The 20,137-nt window shown below is 36.6% G+C and overlaps 1 long non-coding RNA gene across 1 annotated transcript; it reads left to right on the top strand.

Annotated features, from left to right (window-relative positions):
- Positions 1-3,373: 3,373 nt before the first annotated feature.
- LOC121089041 lies at positions 3,374-19,273 on the top strand. Its single transcript, XR_005828110.1, has 4 exons — positions 3,374-4,387; positions 8,752-8,791; positions 18,483-18,564; positions 18,842-19,273. It is a non-coding gene; the product is annotated as an uncharacterized LOC121089041 (long non-coding RNA).
- The last annotated feature ends 864 nt before the right edge of the window (positions 19,274-20,137 follow it).

The following is a 20,137-nucleotide window of genomic DNA, read 5'->3' as shown; positions in this document are numbered from 1 at the left end:
AACTAAGGGTCATGAGCAATGAAGAAAAAGCATACTACAAGCTCCCAAATGAGTTCTTGCACCTTGAGCTATAAGCCTTTCTTGCTACAGCTAACACTGGCAGCCGACTGCTTCAAATGATCAAGGTGGATGAAAGCTTTTAAATCTTATCAGGAAGCTGGATGTCAGAGACTAAAAATGAACCAAAATTAAATGCACTGCTACTGGAGTGCAGAAATACTTAGTTTTACTTCTACTTTCATTCAATGTATATCACTTAACAGACATGCTCCATTGTTTCAACAGCATGAGTGTGGCATGTCCAAACCCAAAAGTGTGCTTCAGCATATTCAAACAGAACATCAAAACAGAAGCAAGATGTAACACAGCATGGGATAAATCCCAGGGGTTGACAGACCCTAAATTCCTGAAGGTAAAATTACTTCCACTAGACTAAGCCACATAAAGAGTTATGATCTTGCTGATCGAAAGATTCAAAAGGGGATTAATTAATTTTATTTAAACATGTGAAGATGCACAACAAAACAACCTTTCTTGTTAAGCAATGCTTGCATGCATAAACTAGATAGACATAAACCATACAAAAGCTGGTTAGATAGGAGATAGCCTTTAGAAAGTTGGTCTTTAGGTTGAACTGACAAAAATGGATGATGATGTTATTGTCGGCCAAATGAATTCTGATGCTTATAAGGAAAAAACCCGATCCTTCAGAGTAGCACTCTTGAAGATTCAAAGTATAAAGATTTCAAGAAGAAAAGTTACTTGTTTGCATGAAATAAGACTTAAGTTTACAGCATCACTGAACTACTGCAACATCCAAGGGAATAAACTACACAGTTTAAAATCAACCAGTTCATAAAAGTATGATTGTCCCACAGTTTTTGAATTCAAGTGAAATCAAGGTATCAGAACTCAGCCTTTCAACAGAGTATGAAAACTTTGGTATTTGTAACACAAGTACATAGTATAACACAAGACAGACAATAAGTGTATCACCATCACCATCCCTAGCAAGCTATGGATTTTATACATAAAATATACATTTTACCTGTATTAAATAAGACTACTTTATAAAGTATGTTTTTAGAAATGCTCTGTAGTGTTTTCAAAATGCAAAAGATTATTGCTTATCAAGGAGTTGGAGTAAGCTGTTTTCTTCTCTTTGGCTGAAAACCAAAACAGCGTCACAGCAAGAAGTTTGCTTACTTTAAATAGCGTATCTGCAACAACTGATATGCTTTATCACAGCAAAACATCAGTAATTTGAAGCTGCTGCAGAAAATAACCAACTTTAAAACACTGGCATACTGAGTTCGCTAAAAGTACACTTTTCTAAAGAAAGACTCTTTAGAGACTGCTTTTAGACTTGCTAATAGAACAAGATTAATTCTTTTTGGACTGTGTACATATATAAACGCACATACACAATGATTTACGTAACAGAAAGAAAACAACTCTGACCATGAAGGGCTGTTTACTTCAAAGAACTGGGCAGTGTAAGACCTACCATACAACTAGTATACATAGGGAGGTTTGTTCTCAACACTTCAGCAAATGGTTTGGGGGCAGGGAATCAATTTCAGTTTTATGAGTTTCCTGTTAGTAAAAAAAACATGGATAGTCTAAAAACAGAACTCAAATTTAGTATTCCATACTATAATTACTCTTTACAGCTGTATCACTTGTCTACATTGAAAGAATTACTTCCAGGTACAATCTAAAGTTTCCAAATGTAAGCCACAGCTGATGAAAAGGAAAAATTTTAAGGAAATGGGTAGCTATAGCCAAAGTTCTAGAACTGAGCAAGCCTTCTCCCCTACTTCAGTCTTCAAATGCTTCAGAGCTCAGATCAGTAATTCTTAATTCATAGCATGTGCACTGATGCATATCAAAGACAGAGATAAAGTGTGTTTGGACAATTGTGAAATGCAACAAAACCAGGCCAAGAATGGCAAAACACTAAGTTAGAAATCTGCCTGTAATTAATATAATAAATAAGTAATTTATCATATCAGAACATTCATTCAGCAAAACACAGTTCTACTCAGGACTTCAAGGTTTTATGTGACTACCAAGTCATCTTATTTTCCTCTAAATAACCTATTCACACATCTGGAAAGCTCCATTATCTGCAACTGCTTGCCAAGAAAAATACCTTCGTGGTTCTGCAAGCCACAGAAAATACACAGAAATGAACAAATAACAAACAATATTCATCAGTAAATGGATAACGGCTACCATAATAAAATCTCAAAAAAAAAGAATCTGTCTCTGCTGCAGGGTTAGAGAGAAACAAGTAATTTTTTTTGTCAAGGGAAGAGCTGGTAATCCTCAAGATGTACAGTTGAGATCTCTATTCCACTACAAATTATCTACCCGGGTAATCTGTGCTCTTTCAAACCTAATTCTTGCTAAAGCCGAAATTTCAGCAGGTAAGAGGACAGACTACCTGTAAAAACATTTCTCTGTATCTTCCATTAAGCGAAGTCCTTTCATTTCTGCAACTGTGGGTGTGTGGGCGGGGGAGTATCAAAGCCTTGGACAGGTGATCGCTCTGAGAGAGCTACTGCTAAATTCTCCTTTGCATGTGAGACTTCTTTTCACCACCGAGTAAGAACACTTCACCTGCTTCAGTGTGCATACAGAAATACTTTCAAGTCCTACTTCGCCATACAACAAGGATCTGAAATGAATGCAGGCTGCTCGAGAAAAATGCCAGGTGTCGGATAAGGGATTGCTTATTAGTCTGCAAGTGCAGAATACAGAAGTATTTGCCAGTCTTGCTTTGTAGTAAAGGATTAAAAGATGTAAACTCTACTGGTTTTATAATCTCAAATGGTTTGCATGTCAGGTGAAAAAAAATCTGTCATTTGAAAACCAGCAGAAGAAAAGTTACACAGAACATTTTCCCCTAAACAGTCCTTTCTAGTTTGTCTTTTTAAAATTACTTTTCAAACCAATTCATCTTTTGGAACTAAGTGATGCTTTCTGTGCTAGATACATGATACCCTTGCTGGTCTCACCATCCAATTCACAAATAATTCTGATTGAAGGGACCTCTGGAAGTCACCTGTAGTTTGGTCTAACCTCACAGTCAAAGCAGAACCATCACCAAGAAGGTTGTATCTCCAAGGATAGGGAGACAGGGACACTACCACCACTGTGGAGAGCTTAAATGCTTACCCGCCCCCTCCACCTCTTTTTATTTTTACTATATCCATTACATTTACCTCCCCCGGTACCTAATTAGAATTTCTTTTCTGCAACTTGTGTTCACTGTCTCTTATTTTATCACTGTGCACCACCTCCAGGAAAAGTCTGGCTCTCTATACCCTCTCATAGGCCGCTGAAGACAGCAGTACTATTTCCCCCTTAGCCTTCTATCTCTAAGGCTGAACAAATCCAGTTCTCTAAGCCTCTCCTTGTGCAAGATGTGCTCCAGAACACTAATCGTCTTAGTGACCATTTAGTATGCCAGTGTCCTTCCTGTATGAAAGCCAAAACTGGACACAGTATGTCAAAGGTGTGCTTCTAAGTGTTGAATAGAAAAGAATCACTTCTCTTGACCCACTGGCTATAGCCTTGCTAATACAACCCAGCACACAGTTGGTTTCTTACCATCAAGGACACACTGCTGACTCACATTCTACTTTTTCTTTGTTAGGACCTTCAGGTGTTTTCTCTGCAGAGCTACTTTCTAGCCAGAGAATGCCTGACCTATGCTATAGCACTGGGTTATTTTGCCCTAGGTGTAGTATTTTCTATTTACCTTTGTTGACTTTCAAGAGGTTTCTGTCAGATCGTTTTCTCCAGCCTACTGAGTGGTTCCTGAACAGCAGTCTTACCATCCAGAGGTATCAACCACTGAGCTCAGTTTAGGATCACCTGCAAATGTGCTGATGGTACATTCCATCCATTAACCAGGTCATTAATACAGATGTCAAACATTATCAGCCCCATCGTTGACTCCCATGGGGCACCATACTGTCCAGCTGCCAGGGACTGTGCATCGCTGACCATACCCAGCTCTGTATAAGTGACTCTGGCAATCCAGCTCTGGAATCCTTTTTTAAAAAAAAATGTGTTACCTTAAGAGTAGAATGAATAAGCATTTCTGTGCTTAGTGGTTCAGTGAGCAGGGAACTAATTACAGATATGTCTTCTGCAGAAGAACTGCAGCAGAAACCCCTAAATGAGCTACCCTCCTCTTCAGGTGTCTATATCGGTACAGCATGGCATTTTGCAGCCCATATTGACTCCGCAAGTCAACCTCAAAGCTCTACCGGCAGCTTTACCAATGCTGCACTGGGGCTTTGAACTGGTTACAAATTGTGACACAAGTGAAGCTGCTGAGCATTGGTGCCACCTTAGTAATGCATTCTTGCAGGTATGTATGAGAAGCGCTAGGAAAAAACACCTGTTTACTGTTAATCTTCTGACTGCAGTTAAAAAGCAAATGTTAACTCCTGACTACGGTGTAAACCTAATTTTAACAAAAGCAGTTCTGTACCTTATTAGATTACAAGCTTCTCTCTTAAATGCCAAGAATAGATTTTTTTTTTTTTTTTAATACTAAAAAAAGTCCCAAGAAACTAATCTATTTGCTATGGTAACTGTGCCACAGTACATACAACAATTACGACATTTGTTTTAATGTCAGAATGTGACATTTCAGAAAGATTACTGAAAAAGTATAATATACTTTTAGTTAAATTAAATGAAACATTCTCCTAGAACATTTCCTAGAACATCTGTGGCACCAGCACAGGCCACATAGACAGTAAGAAACTGGTTCATACAGAACCTTTGTAGTTACATTTAAAATACATTTCAATATTTCTTGGATTATAATTGACATTTTTTCTCATTCATTAAAAAATGAGACCTAAAAGCCAGCCTTGTAAAAGATCCAAACTATCTGGACATACAGGACAGAATTTTAGGGAAAGGTGGAAATAACGAAAACATTAGGTAACATCACATTACAGTGTTATTGCTGTAGTTGAACACACTTTAAAATACTGGGGGTTTTCTCAACTGTCATGGTGTGGCACTTCAGGAGGGATCAAGAAAAAACCTGAAATATATATTTAAGTGAAGAAGTTTCTATCTAGTGACAGTCAAATTACCAAAAAACAAAACAACAAACCAAACCCAGACAGAAAGAAGCTTCTTTTAAGCAGTTTCTACTGAATGATGAGGTGCTTGGAATTCTGTCTGCCTAGGGATATTATAAGGATACCCTCACAGCACCAAAATATATACTTCATTTTGTAAGTGATCTGATGTTTACTTTTATTCCATTTCCAAAGAAACACTCTAAATTCACTTGCTGTAAATCCCAAAACACTTTATACAAGTTAATTAATAGCCTGACAAGCACATTACATACCTCCAGATCTGTATAATACTGTAAAATTTTCCATATACAGTGCTTCAGGGCACTGTAGTAATGAAAATAACATTTATCAAACTGCAAGTCATTATTTTAATTACACTAAATCAAAATACTAAAGCAAGAATGTATTTAATTTTATCAGTGGGAAGTTAAGAACACTGTTTTCCACACAAAGTTATTATTCATCTGTTGTAGGCCAAGCTGGAAGAACCAGTAAATTAAGGTTTCTTGAACTTCTAATGCATTTTAAAAAAACCCACTCTTACAGCTTGCTCACATTTTTTTGGCAAAGGTATTTAAGGTTTGCATTTTCTAATCCAGTTATTGCCTGAGGCAATATTTATTTTCAACAGCTAAGAAAATTCATTCAGCTCCTTCCTGCAAATAAGCAGCTACAAAGTTTCAGGACTGTCATGATCCACATCAGGAAGTCTAATAGGCAGAAGTAACTAACATATTTAGCAAGGTCTGTGAAATGCTTTATAAATCTTGCCAAATTACTGTCTCTTCAAAAAAACCTATCTGTGTACTGTTCAGCATACTCAGCTGGAGTTGGGCAGTAAATTCTTGATATTCCATTTATACTAAACATGCTCCATAAATTAAGGCTTGTATGTAGGATTAAATGAAGAATCCTGCACCACCACCCCCAGTTGCTGTTCTTGAAGAGTACAAACCATTGTTTATCCTCAGCAGAGACAAATACTATGCCTCTTCATCCTTATGCCAGCTGAGCTGAGAGCTGAAGCAGGACTAACAGCAAATAAAAAGCCCCCGGGAACAAGCTACACAACAAGACTGTAATAAAGCAGGACAAAAACCCAGGTGCTTTCAATTTGAATTCACCGTAACACACATGCACAAACCAGCACTTGCAATTCAGCTACACCTCACACTTCACTGGGCAAGTTGGTTCCTTCCTAAAGTACTTTAAGTAAATTTTGAAGCCCCTTGTTTTAAACCATATTTATGCATTTTGCGCAATGGGTAAAATGCAGATGTAGCATCTTGTATGAAACAAAAACCTGAAACCCTGTATTTGCATGCATGAAGCATGGCAAGTTGCCTTCATTAAACGCTACTGCACCTTATGTAATTAGACAGATGGTTAGCTGGCTAAGTCTTATATACATACTAAGTCTTAAGATACATACTTTTCAAAAGTTCATCAGTATCTTGTAATTTTAATGACAGTATATAATCATAACCTTCCTCTGTCAGATGAGGGAAAAACCACACAAGAGATTGATATAGATATTGTTATGCAATAGCCAAATACTAGATGCTATAAGAGCTGATTATCAATCTTGGCAATCACAAAGCTCAAATACAGATAGTACTCAGTCTAAGTAAGACTTGTATACCAGCTAAATACCATGGATTAGTGATTGAGTTCTTAGAATGCAATAAAGATTACACAGACTCACTTCACAGTGAAGTTGCAGTTAAGCACAGTATATACTGAATTTGAACGAGAAAGAGATCTGCAACAGGCAATATTTGTTCCGGTCTGTGTCTAGATAACACATGTTCAAGTTCTCATGCTGACTCTAAAATGCAACTGTTACATCCATTACCTTCTCACCCTACCCTACTTCTAATGATACTATTTCCTTAAGAAATACCAGCATGTATTTAGCATGTTTAGCAGCTCAGTAGGGTTGTATACTTTTTTTTTTCTTTTCTCCCTTCCCCCCAGCCCCTCCTCCTTAGAATTGTCTTGGGGGAGGGCAGCATAACATTTAATAACACATGCTGAGCAACACAGAGCTTTCCCAGGGTATGTTACAAAACAAGAGACTACATGACCTGCTCAAGGTTACAGAAGGTTACAGAATGACTCCATTGCTCACTCTGAATTAAAAAGTGGTATCCTTCTGACTCCTCCTGTATTTTCACTAATAAAATAATACCAGTACTGAACATTTGCACAGCTCCTTTCATCACAGCATGTCAAAGGCCTTTATAAATATTAATTAAGCATTGCAACAACACTAAGAAGTATGTACAACTTAATTCTGCACATGAGTAAACCCATGCAATAAATAACCTATGTTCAGTCATAGGACAAGTCAGCAGTATGGAGAATAAATGGCTCTTGCCATTAAGGAGCACTCCATTAGAAACAAGGACAGAATTAATACTCCAAATGTGATGTGAGCAGCCCTTGATCGCTAATACATTAATATAAAGTTTAGGTCACGCTCAGTCCTGCAAAGATTGCACTAAATTTCAGGCAGCATTCTCATGAAGACATTAAGTTTGGCTTCCTCCAAAGACAGAAAACAGTTCTCATGAGATTTTTATTAAAATTCTGGTTTTGTCGTCTAGTAACTTTCTTCAGAGAAGACAGATATGAGTGTGATATTCTTTGGTACTTTTACAAAATTAACAAGTAATATCAAGCTGGGACACAATTCAAATACGAATTCAGATCCCACAAATGAAAGCAAGTTGCTTGTTAACAGTCACGTACTCCAGTAATTAAGGAATCAAAATACCAATTTCTTTGAAGAATTCAATATCCATTCTCAAAAAAGTAACCTTTGTGAGTCCAAAATGATTGTTTTCAGCAAACTCTACTGTAGTCATCAACTTCAGTGAATTTACAACTTAATATAACATGTTCACACTTGACTGCTACAAACATTACTCCTTTACAGTTATTTACTCTTTCCAATGACCACAACTATAAGACACTGTAACACTCAGTTCTAGTGTGAAAGCCAACCATGCTAAAACATACCAAAGTTGATTTGCTTCTACGTGCTGCCATATTTGCAGACTTTAATGACAGAAGTTCAAATACATTTTTTTTTAAATTAATGCCTGTTAACCTAACAAAAAGACCCCAAGGGTGACAAGCACTGAACTCCTGCAAAATTTCCCTTTTAAGTTCAGTTTGAGAATCTGACGTTAATACAACAGCAAAAATTACTTTTGCTTTGGAGAAAGACTACTGTTTTCTACATAAGACAAAATCAAGTTGCACTAAAAACATTTACAGATTCACTTTACAGTGAACCCTGTGTTAAAAAAGAGGACATTGTTGTTACAATGTTGATAAAGAAATTAAATAAAAAATTGTGTAATTCATATTTCAAGCCTAGCAGCTTTTTGGGGGTTTTGTTAGTTTTTTTTTTTAACCAGCTCAAGCACAAGTTTTATTTCCCACCAAAATAACAGATTCAGTGAAGGCTGACAAAGAGTTCACCAAATAAAAAACAGGTTTTTGTTTTGTGGGGTTTTTTTGTGTTTTTTATTTTTTTAAAAATTACACTGTATGTTTTTCTTCTATGGAATGAAGGCCTGGATCTAATCAGGTTTTTTGTGTTTGTTTTAACCTTTCAAAGGTCATAATCTGGCTGTAGCAACTTACTCTGGGTGATGAAGGTATGTATCGCTATTATAATTTTATCTCAGGTTTTCTTACAGCACAAAACCAGAGCACAATTCAGTATCTGATATACAGCTTTCATCACATGAAGCAATTGTTCTTCCCTCTTACATGGGACAACAGCTAGTTAACATAGTTTATGTTATCATTCAAGCATTACGTCTTCAACAGAGGACAGATGAGATTTAACAGGTAGGCTTCAATAAATGGTGTTCCACCCCCCACTCCCAGTTAATTCTTTGGAAATCAACAGCCCCAAAGTTGCTGAGTTCTGGGTTAACTAGTCACCCAGCCTTCAACACAATGATCTTGAAGATCCTAATCAATTCATTGCCACTTAGAAGTAAGACCAAGTTCAAGATCAAATAGTGCCGAGATGTTTCCAAACGTACTTGGAACCAAAGAGGGAGCAACCTGTTAAGTCTGCAGCCATAGAACCTTTACATCAACAGCAGCAGTAGTGTATGGTCTCCAGACAAACTGATCTAATACAGACACAACCATCAGGCAAGTAACTCTCCAAAACTAGAAAAGCACAGATACGTGATCCTTCTGCTACACCACAGTATTTCCAAGTTCATGCTTTGGTTCTAATGATAAGTCAGAAACATTTTTCAGTGCACTTAGTTCTAATAGAGTTTTACTATATACACAAAGCTGCTCATTCCTAGCTTTTGTCTAGTATTATGTAGACATGGATATCCCATGCAAAATGTGTAATTGTGTTGCAGCGTATTCTCACATTTTTAAGAGACACTCTGTGAGCCACGGAGGACCGTATGTATACTAAGAAAGGAACCATAACTATACTGTTACAGATCATGGTTGTACTGAAGGTCATCAAAATTCCACTGCAGACAACAGTGAAGTTAGGACCTGCCATACCAGTAATACAGAGATACAGCAAATACTGTATCACTAAACCACCCTATTTTATAGGGCTACTATTCAATATGTGTTGCTTACAGGGTAATTACATGATGATGATGATACCCTAAAATCCAGTGGAACAGCAATGCAAAATTTTAAGCCAGGTGTTTCAGAACAAAAAAGCTTAAATACATTTATCACTTTAAGGGTATAAAACAGACTGTCCTGTCACACATCAACTTTGGCATGCATTTTAAGACATACTCTTTACAATATATAAACTAACATAAACCTCCTCCCTACCTACTTCTGTGTGAAGATTTAAATGTTGATAAAAATTATCTTGATAAATTAGATAAGCTGTCTCCTTAAAACAGCTTTTAGAATCAGATGCACACCACCATTCATGTGAGGGAGTGGTATTTGTAAGATGTATACATGGCATTACAAGTGACTGATTTTATTAACAGACCATGCCCTACTGCTCTGTGCCTTGCACCTGCTGTTAAGGCAGATCGGCAGGAATCAGGTCTCATCCAGGCTTCAACGATGATGACAGCCTGCAGACCTTGCTTAAGAAATAAGTAAATCAGAAGTGCATTAAGTCCTCTCCTTGCTGCTTCGTTACATTCTGAAGGCCGAAACATGAGACTCACAGGCATAAAATAGAAGTGAATAAAAGAAAGGTGTGGGTTTTACTATGGAATTTGATGTGCTCTCAATCAATAAAGAAACTGAACTCTATCCTAGTGCAGTTTGCTCACAGGAGAGAGATATGCTAGGCTAGGTATCTACTTTTAAAACAGGAAGACCTCAGGGGCACTGAAAAACAACTGCGTTTGACTCTTCGGGAACCTTCAAATCTGTTGAACACACTGAGCCTTTGCAGAGCCTGGTACAGAGGTGCGTGTTTGCCAGATGCATGCTTCTCACCCTTCTTACTGCAGCCAGCTCTCCATCCTTTTCATTAGTCATATTTCATTCAAAAGTGAGATCAATGAATTATTATTCAAAACATCTCAACTCAATATTCCATGTCACAACTTGTGACTAATTAAGATGTAAGCTGAAATTATTCATTGGCACATAGAATGAAAATCAGAGAATTTTAAAGAAACTGCGTATAGGAAACAGGAAAAACGAAAACAACAACATAATACAAGAGCAAGACGTGACTTGTTTTGAACTACAAGAAACTAATAATCCTTCCTCATGCAGCTACTTAAGCAGCCAAAAAATTCAAAGCCTCTCCAAACTTGTCTCCTCATACAGTCAATTCAGTTTTGAGGATATAATTTTGATCAGGTAATAGTTTTCTTGGAATGACAAAGACCTCAAAATGGTCAAATACCCTCATCGAGGCATGCAGTGTCTATAAACACCACTTGCACTCTTAATTACCTACAACATTATTTTTTTCCTGTCTGCAACTGTGAATCCTTCATTCATACAGGATGATGATCACTGTCCTGAATTAACAGTACCATACCAACATTCTCTGGAATCCAGTGGTTTTCTATTTGCCCAAGATACTGTCAAAAACAGTGGGGGGAACACGAACAACCAAGACATAATAGTGAGTAGAAGTTGCATTGCTATATACTTTCTTAAGTTTCAAAGACTTGAAACTGCTGCTGTGTTTTTGAGGAACAATTACTTGCAGAATGCTTGATTTGACATTAGCTGTGCACCCTTCTTTCTTTCTGAAGGGCAAATTCTTAAAAATTCCAAAGGCCAGCATTAAATTTTTAAGTACATTATATCACAGGTCTATGATTTATGGTATGACTGCATACGTGTCAAGGAAAATTCCTTCTGTTTTAGGAATCTCCTAGGAAAACATGTACAATGTACTTCAGAAAGCTAGTAAAAATTAGTTTCCACATATAGCAAAGAAAAAACTTCACCCCCTTTTATTAATGTCTCCAAGCACAATGAATTGGCACGTAATGTTTGTACAAAAGTGTAGATGTGCCTCACTATTTGGAAGTTTGCTGCATCATTTCTCCTCATGTTTTTAATTACTTGCTTCCATTAACTGGAATGATGGAGAAACCCCAGAATTTCTAAGTAAACATCTTATTACTTCTTTTTGTTTGTGGGGTGGGGATTTTGTTGGGTTTTTTATTGGGGGTAGTGGTGGTGGTGCTGTCGAGTTTTTTAATATTTTTAACTTTGGTTTTGGCAAGCTATGCTTGGAAAGATAAAAGAGACAGCTGTCAGTTCTCCATAGGAAGCATTATCAGGAAGGATATTAGAAGTTCAGTCAAGAGCTTTGTAGGGTCACAGAAAACTGCAACTGCCAAATGATAAGCACATTTTTAAAGAGAGACCACTCTGGGTATAATCAGGTTAACACCACGGTTAACACTAGAGATACAGTAAGAACTTAAGCAGGAATTTGCTAGAACCATGGAACAAAACCATCACAAGTAGCAGCCACTGTGTTACAATACAGTACTGTCACCCTAAATTGCATGTCTTCCTGATTTAAGTGGGAAAACATAAGCCTTTGCTAAACACAGTAGTGAATCTTACCTGTAATCTGTGCAGGTGACCTGAGACACCCATATAGCAGTAACTTAAAAAAAAAAAAGTAAAAATCTCTCTTCTTCATTCCAGAAGGAATGGAAAAGCATGGAAAACAGCATACTGCAGGCCATACAATCATACCTGTTTAACAATCTATTTAAAATTAACTAGCCACAGTAGTTATGAGGCAGAAAACAAAAGAAGCTCTAAGAAACTGTCCATTAATACACAGAGACGACTGCCACCTCTCACATTCAATAATCTGATAAGCTATTTTTGATTCATCCATTTTTACAGTCCTGATGCTGTGCACCATTCCCTAGCTGCATTTTTAAAAAGTTAACTTTATTTCATGCCTTCTGGAAATAAAGCATAGATTAAACCACCTAGTCTAGACATGAAACTCTTACTAATTGCTAAGTAAACAATCATTTCCTTATTTCTTAAACAAAGACATTAGAAAGTTTATGTGAAAAGTGTTCACTCTATCCTCAGGCATTTGTCTAAACTAAGGATAGTCTCCCACCAGGGAAAGAATTTCTTTTAACTATGCTGCTACTTTTGTGGAATTTTGTCTGCCCAATCTCAGCAGCCACTCATCTGAGAAATTTTTCTATTTGTACTGAGTGAAGAAGACAAGAGTTTTGAAATCCTGATTGAGGGTTATCATTCCTTGTCTCTTTCCAGGAATGACAGTTTACAGATTAAGTGATTAATTTCACTTGCTGCTTATGTCATTCACAAATACAGCACCAGATCAATTTCAAACTCCAATCCCATTTAAGTATCTCTTGCTTTTTAATACGGTAGCTTAAGATAACATAGAGTTTTTTTAAAGTAGTAAATAATCAATCTGAGGACTGGATATATGTTTCACTTGAAAAATCTAGTGTCCACTCATACCCAAGAAGCAATAAGGATATATTTTTAAATTAATATACATTACTATCAAAGCAAAAATTTCTCTCATAAACTAAGTCAGCTCTATGATATCTTTATTCCAAAAAGCTTTCATTCTTTCACATGTAAATTCACATCAGAAAGTTGCTTCAACATACAAAAATTCTAAGATGACAGGAAGTTGCAAACCACATATAAAATGGCTACGGTTAATCTTCCAGACATGCACCACTTTTTTTCTGCTATGGAAGAGTAAAACAAATAAATAAAACTAGGTAATCCAGAGAAGAAACCAAAATAGCGAAACTGCTGCACTGCCACCTAAAAGGTTACAAAAAGCACCACCACAATGGTAAACAGAGAATAAAAAATTTAAGTGGCAAGGGAAAAACTGAGGTGGAAATCATTGTGATATAACTGAAATTTACCATTTAACACATTTCTACAGTTCCAAGATTAAGTTAGTTTGTCTTGTTAAATTCTCAACCCAAATAATGTTTGCTGCTTTTAGGAAATTTTTGCCATCCTGCATTATGGAAGAGTAACAGCTTATTCTTAATGAAAACCATTTACTTCTCCTGTTCAACAATGATGTCATAAGACACAAAGAAATGCAGAAAACTTACAGAGATTGTAAATTTCAATGAGAAACAGACTTTTTTACTTCTGGGTAGCTAACAACATGTACTTTTTTTCAACTTCAGTCCTAACAGAGGAATAGCTACATCAAAACAATTTAAAGCATGCAGCATATAGAGTCACATAAGTTCTTCCCATTTCCAGTGACAAAAAATAATTTTTACCTATGCTGACAGTAGATCTGAAAACAGATCCTCCTGCCTTTAATTAACAGCTACCTCTTCTTATCTACCACAGATCAATTTTGTAAATGTGTGGAACATAGCAGTTTCATTTTTTTAGACAGTATGCAAAACCAGTGTATAATACATGACAAGAATGTGACATATTCACTGTTCCACAAATATCGGCATTTGTGATCTATTCAGTTAAACCTCTTCCTCTATCCTCTTTAAGAAAGGTAGCTCTGCATAAAGACAGGTCAACTCTTTGCTGCTATATAAAGTTGAAGGTTAAAATGTGTAAGCTGATGTGGGAGACTATTTCCTGCTGAAAGAAAAGCCCTTTAAACACTACAACCTCAAATCTAATTTGTCAGCTTATTGATGCTTCCATGCATACCGTCAGCGCAAAGTATCTATTTTACTATGAAGCCAATGCATTGAAAAAATGATCAATGCTACCTAGCAAAAAGATTAGCATGACCTTATAGTAAAAATGATGCAGAATTCAATCACTCACATAAGCATTTAAAATTCCAAATTTCAGGTGAAGGACCAGACCTTCAGCTTTAATCAAAATCATCTGCTATGCTGGAAGTGCCAGCTGGACTTATGGTAGTAAGTGCAATTTACATGTGGCTGACTGAAATGGGGAAGCGTACTAAGAGTCACCAACTCTTTCATTATGCTCTTTACAAAGAGTATTGGGGGGAAAAAAAACAAATACATTGGACACTACTGGAAACAAATCCTTAGGTAAACTGGCCTTTGATAAGCTTGCTCTTAACTAACATGCTGTTTTAAAGAGAGGAAAGATGAACTTTATTCTGCCACTGCAGCTGCCTCTACCAACTTAAATCAGGGGCAACACAGCTCAGAATTAAACAAGTTCAGCCTGTCTCCCACTCGCTGTCACAAGAATCTAGTCCATAGTGCTGTTTCGGGTGGTGACAGGGTAGCAACTCTGAACTCAGCCACTCATCACTATATGGTTACAGTATTTCTGGAAGACCTGCTGCTAAGAACTATACAATTAGTTCTTTGCAATTTAATTACAACATATTACCAGCTGTAATAGGTGAATAAAGCAAGAACTGCCACAACAATGTCAATCTCTATAAAGAGGTCCAGGCCTGGGCAACAAAGTTGACAAACATCCAGTTTAAGTCTCTCCTGAAGCCACAACCAAAGGGAATAGGGACTTGTAAACACTCAAACAGCTGAAACTGAAACGGAAAGTCAGAAAGCATTTTTCATCTGTCTCAGTCAGCAGCGTGCATAAAAAAATAAGAGCAAATATAAAAGTAGATCACTGTAATGCTCAAATTAATTATTCTGATTTTTGTTAACTACCAATGAAATGTTTAGATGCAGCCTCAAAGTGCACACCACTCAGTAATGATTTGTTCCAAATAGTGAAATACAGTCACACTGCACACACCAGGAGACACTGGGGCACTGTTGCAGAGTCAGGGAGAAAAGAGAAAGGAGGGCTTAAGTGCTTCAACCCCTCTGAGGTGAAAAATTTTATTGTTGAGTTTTCAATACTGGTATTTCTTTTTGGAGCTATTTAACTTTTTTTAACAGACAAAATGAAAATTACTTCCTGGCAAAACACTGAGGTGTTTTTTGTTTATTTGTTTTGGGTTTTTAGTTTGTTTTCTCTAGCTACATTCCATGTTAGTAATTTAGGAAAATAACCTTACTACACACTTGCATAGGGCCTCAGTTAGCAAGAAATGGTACACAGATAAAGCAAATGTACCTGTGGAAAAAACCCCAAACTCTTCTTTGCTGCTACAGCTTGGAACTAATGACATTTTCCCTGGTAAAGGAAGTCCCTTTTACTGTGAAAATGGATTTATTAATCCCTGCCAGATTTTTGACAATACAGAAAATTAACTCATAATGGTGATGCTCACTCTATGACAATATTTTAGATCAAAACCTCTTCCCAAATGGAATTCCTCAAATAACCAAAATTGTCCACACACTCAACAAAAGCTACTCAAAGTTAAGTTTTTACTTCAGGAAGAAAATACCAGTCAGCAAACCTACAGCAGGTTCCCTCTCTTCTTTCATACTGCACTGAAGGATAACAATGTTTAAAGCCTCACAAAAAACTTGACAAGTGTTAAATATAAAATGTGAATTTCTGTTTAATGAACGGTTACTTCAGGAAGATTGCCTCTGAACTAGGTTTTCACTTTATTTTAAAACCTCAAAGAAAATTATGTACTTTTCAGGAATATTTTTTTTTAAATAACATCACTGTTTCTTCAGGTAGTAGGCAGAGCAGTTCTTAAGCCCCAAATTCCTCTACCCTCAACAAAAGCCCTCAGTCTGACCCTCAAGACTCTGACTGCACTAGAATTTGCTAGAATTTATGACCCAGCTACATTAACCATACTCCTTGGTAAGTGGAAATCCACAACTGCTGAATGGAAGTTTTAACACAGAAGAGAACTTTCAGCATTTGAAACTGAGAAAGGTGAAATACTCAATTCCATCTTTTTACCCACATTATAATTTTAGTTAAATCGGCTTTGTTCCCGTAAAGCCATAAAGGAAAAAGAAAAGCATCATTTTGTTCACAATTCAATACAGCTGTAAATTCAATACAGCTGTCTATGACTGGCTTCAGCCCCAGGCCAGAAGCCAGGAACTTCTGAGTTCAAGTCTGGCTCTGCCATTTACTTTCTGTGTGGCCTTCAGAGAGCCTCTGAATTTCTCTGTGGCTCCTCTTCAATCTGTACACTTACCTTACAGAATGACACTTGCTTTGTTTGTGCAGGCTCTTCCCAAATAAAAAACTTGAATTGACTTTGAGAGCAATTTTTACTACTGCTGTAATGCTTAAGGCACGCTAAGAAGTCTCCACGTCAGCTGATACATGATGTTTTTTAACTGCATTAACTGCCAACATGCGCATACTACATACATGCATATATATATGATACACAAAGATCAAAAGATGCAGTTAAGTTGGAATAGATAATTATTTCAAAGTTTGTTAAAAAACAGGATGAAAAAGTGAAATCATCAAGTTATCTGCTATAATTAAACTTACAAGGCAGAACAACCTACAACCTTGGTTTTGTTACCCCACTGAGCCAGCGATTAAGTTTTTAACAGCTTAACATTAAATGCACAGGGCATCCAATGCTCAAGCTACAACATTACAACTAATATTTTAGAATATTACTTTTAACAATAGAAAAATGGCCTAGAAATGTGAAGGGGAAAGAGGACTTAAGCTTAACCAAGTTACCTAACACTAACTGAAACCTCATTTAAATTTTCTTCAGAAAAAGATCAAGGGAAGTTGTGTTAACGTAAGCTGACCATACACTTCCAAGTCTATTGTAGAAGAGTTTCACTTCACAATATCTAGACTGAAGAAGAATGTAATGGAGGCTGACACTAGCTAACCTCAACTTTTCCTGAACTCCAGTGATCCAATCATGCAAATACAGTTCACCTTTACAACAGTATATGCTGCCTTTAAATCAACCCAGGGAAGAAAACCTGTCCCCAAAACTTTATCAAGACAGGCCCACTTTCCAAAAATCAACCCGTTTAGTTATTCTTGGCCTAACCATAGCTTTATGGTACATTGAGCTGTCAGTGTAATAAATCCTAAATTCTCAAAGTTTAGCCTCCACCTTCTGCCTTTTTCATCTTGTTTCACCTAAAATCTGCTAAGAACACACTTCCAACAGTTCTTCTGTAGCAGGACATAGGAATTATTTGTAGAAAGTAGTAAACAAAGCAAAACCGTCTCTCCCAATTAACTATACAGCAGAGTAAATTAATTCAGAATAATGTGTTATTTTGTGATAAAAGCAAATCACTCAGGGACTTAATCTGAAACAGGCATTCCAGAATAGCTACCATGCAAAGGTGAAGTGGTTAAATGCAAATTCAGATAGCTTTTGCACAAGGACGACTAAACTGGTTCAACATACTGAAAAACTGCCTGCATGCAAGACTTAAGATTTTCTCCCATCCCAAGTAATTTACTAAAACTTTCCACTGTAATTCAGCGTTTTTCAAAATCTATTTGCTGATTAAACCCTAGAAAGCTAGAGAAATACCATCATGAAGTAGTACATCTAAACAACTTATTAGGAAGATTACATCTTTACCCAGATGAGATTACGTTTCTAGTTTCCTACATCACACTACCATCAGCATGTTTCTGTCAGACGAAGCAGTTGTGAATACTACAGCAAGGCCATCATATTGGTTAGCAAGCATTCCTACCCGGGTAATCTAGATCTGCTCCGAATTGAATTACAGGACACAGGTAAAGACAAAATAAAACAAAAATAACCCTAATGCCTTGTCCACTTTCTCTCTCAGCATTGTTTGGTCTGGTTGAGATGTGTCAAACAGATAACCTGAACATTACCTGCAAAGGAACAGAAAATTTATTTGACTCTAATGCAAAACTATTTAATTTAAAATTCCCATTAACATTGCTATAACTGACTTCTGTAGCATCAGCTGGAGCCTTCTTTTACACTAGGTTAAAAAAAAGCTTTTGGGGTTTTACTTCAGTTTAACCAGGATTTTTTTACAGGCAATTTGAACCTAGCCAACATTTAGATTCCAACCAGTGCACGTGAACTTGTAATGACACCCACAAAGAAAAACAGAGCCAGGTACAGAATGACAAACGTAAAACCTAAACAGGATATCCTCTATTTCCATGTACTACATTTAAAATCAGTTTTAAATAATTATTTTTATTTATTTTTTAGTATTTAACATAGAAGCTCCCTTGAATAAAATAGTGGGGTAATAACACTAACAGTACCCAAGTAAAGCCTAACAGAATATAATAGGTTTATTTATATAGTCTTAACTAGACTATAGAAGAATACATTTTGAAAAATTAACATGGAGATCACGATCTAATTGCTGTTTTCTGTTTTGCAGGACCACCAGTTTTTGATGCACAAATGAATAAAATAGGAAAGGATGTTAGCTAAGTTTCAGTTCCTTCCACCCTCTCCTGCCCTGCATACAGAAGACATCCATTTTCATTTTTATTGCCTTCAAACTCTCTCCAGTAAGAGGCAAAATAGCCTGGAAAAAATTCAGCAAGTATTGCCAGATTAGAATTTCCAAGCATTGAAATACCAAAATCCACTTGTATGTTGTGAAAGAATTATCCTCCCTATAAATTGTTCAGAAAAGGCCGAGCATAGACATGCTGCATATTTAGCTGGCAAAGTGACGTATCAGAGTGTATCAGTCTCACTTCAGTTGATGAAGTTCTCAGTAGTAGTCATGCTCTTGCCAAAGAAAGCTGTTTTGCAGACAAGTCTAGAATATCAACACTGAATTAAAACCATGTGTTTTAAATCAGACCCTGAATCTAGCATGATTGCTCAACTGAAATTATATACAATTAAAAATATAAATGCTAATACAGAACCTGCAACAAAAACATGCATGCTGCTACATTAGGACTCTAATATTAAAGTTGCAATGTCTTCTACTACACGCAGTAAAATTTAAACCAGGGAAAAAAAGTGGAAGAAACGTGGAGCACTTATTTTAAGGAAGGTTTAAATAACAAGAACATGGTGTCCTGGAGAACTGAATGGTTCAGGCATAACCAAGTTCACAAATGAAGACTGAACCATGATGACAACACATTTGTGTATATTTGCCACAGAGCACATGTAAAACGGGACAATTGAGCTCAACTCTAATTAATGGTTAAGTGGCATTTACAGAATATGTATGTAACCTTTCCTGTTTTGATATAGGTCAACTAGCCCCAAAAGCTCAAAATCTACAACAGCTATGGTGCGTACATGCTTAAAAAAATAAATTCCTGCAGTCTCACTGCAGCTGAAGTTTTTCATGTGCACACAGGCTGTACTCAAGAGCCACTATGAAATTAGATGGACAGCTTATGATTGTGCTGTTTAACAAATGCCATGCTTAAGGAAGCGGAAAAAAACCGCAACAAACCAAAAGCTGAGAATATTAGGAGTAATTGTTCCACTGTTTCATTTTTCTAAAAAATACTCGTTCTCTTGATTCAGAAATTAAGACATTCTGTTCAAGTTCAAATCAGTTCTTGGGTTCAGCTGTTAGACCCAGATCTGTACTTCAGGAAGCCCAAACTCTGCATCTACTGAAAACACTGGGAAAGATGAGCACCCTCCCCTTATTTCATAATTTAAGCATGCATGGTGGGGTTTGGTATATTCTTAAGGA

The sequence above is a fragment of the Falco naumanni genome, chromosome 5 (genome assembly GCF_017639655.2).
Source record: "Falco naumanni isolate bFalNau1 chromosome 5, bFalNau1.pat, whole genome shotgun sequence".
NCBI lineage: Eukaryota > Metazoa > Chordata > Aves > Falconiformes > Falconidae > Falco > Falco naumanni.
Note: the sequence above shows the minus strand (reverse complement) of the source record. Positions and strands in the feature narration are given on the sequence as shown.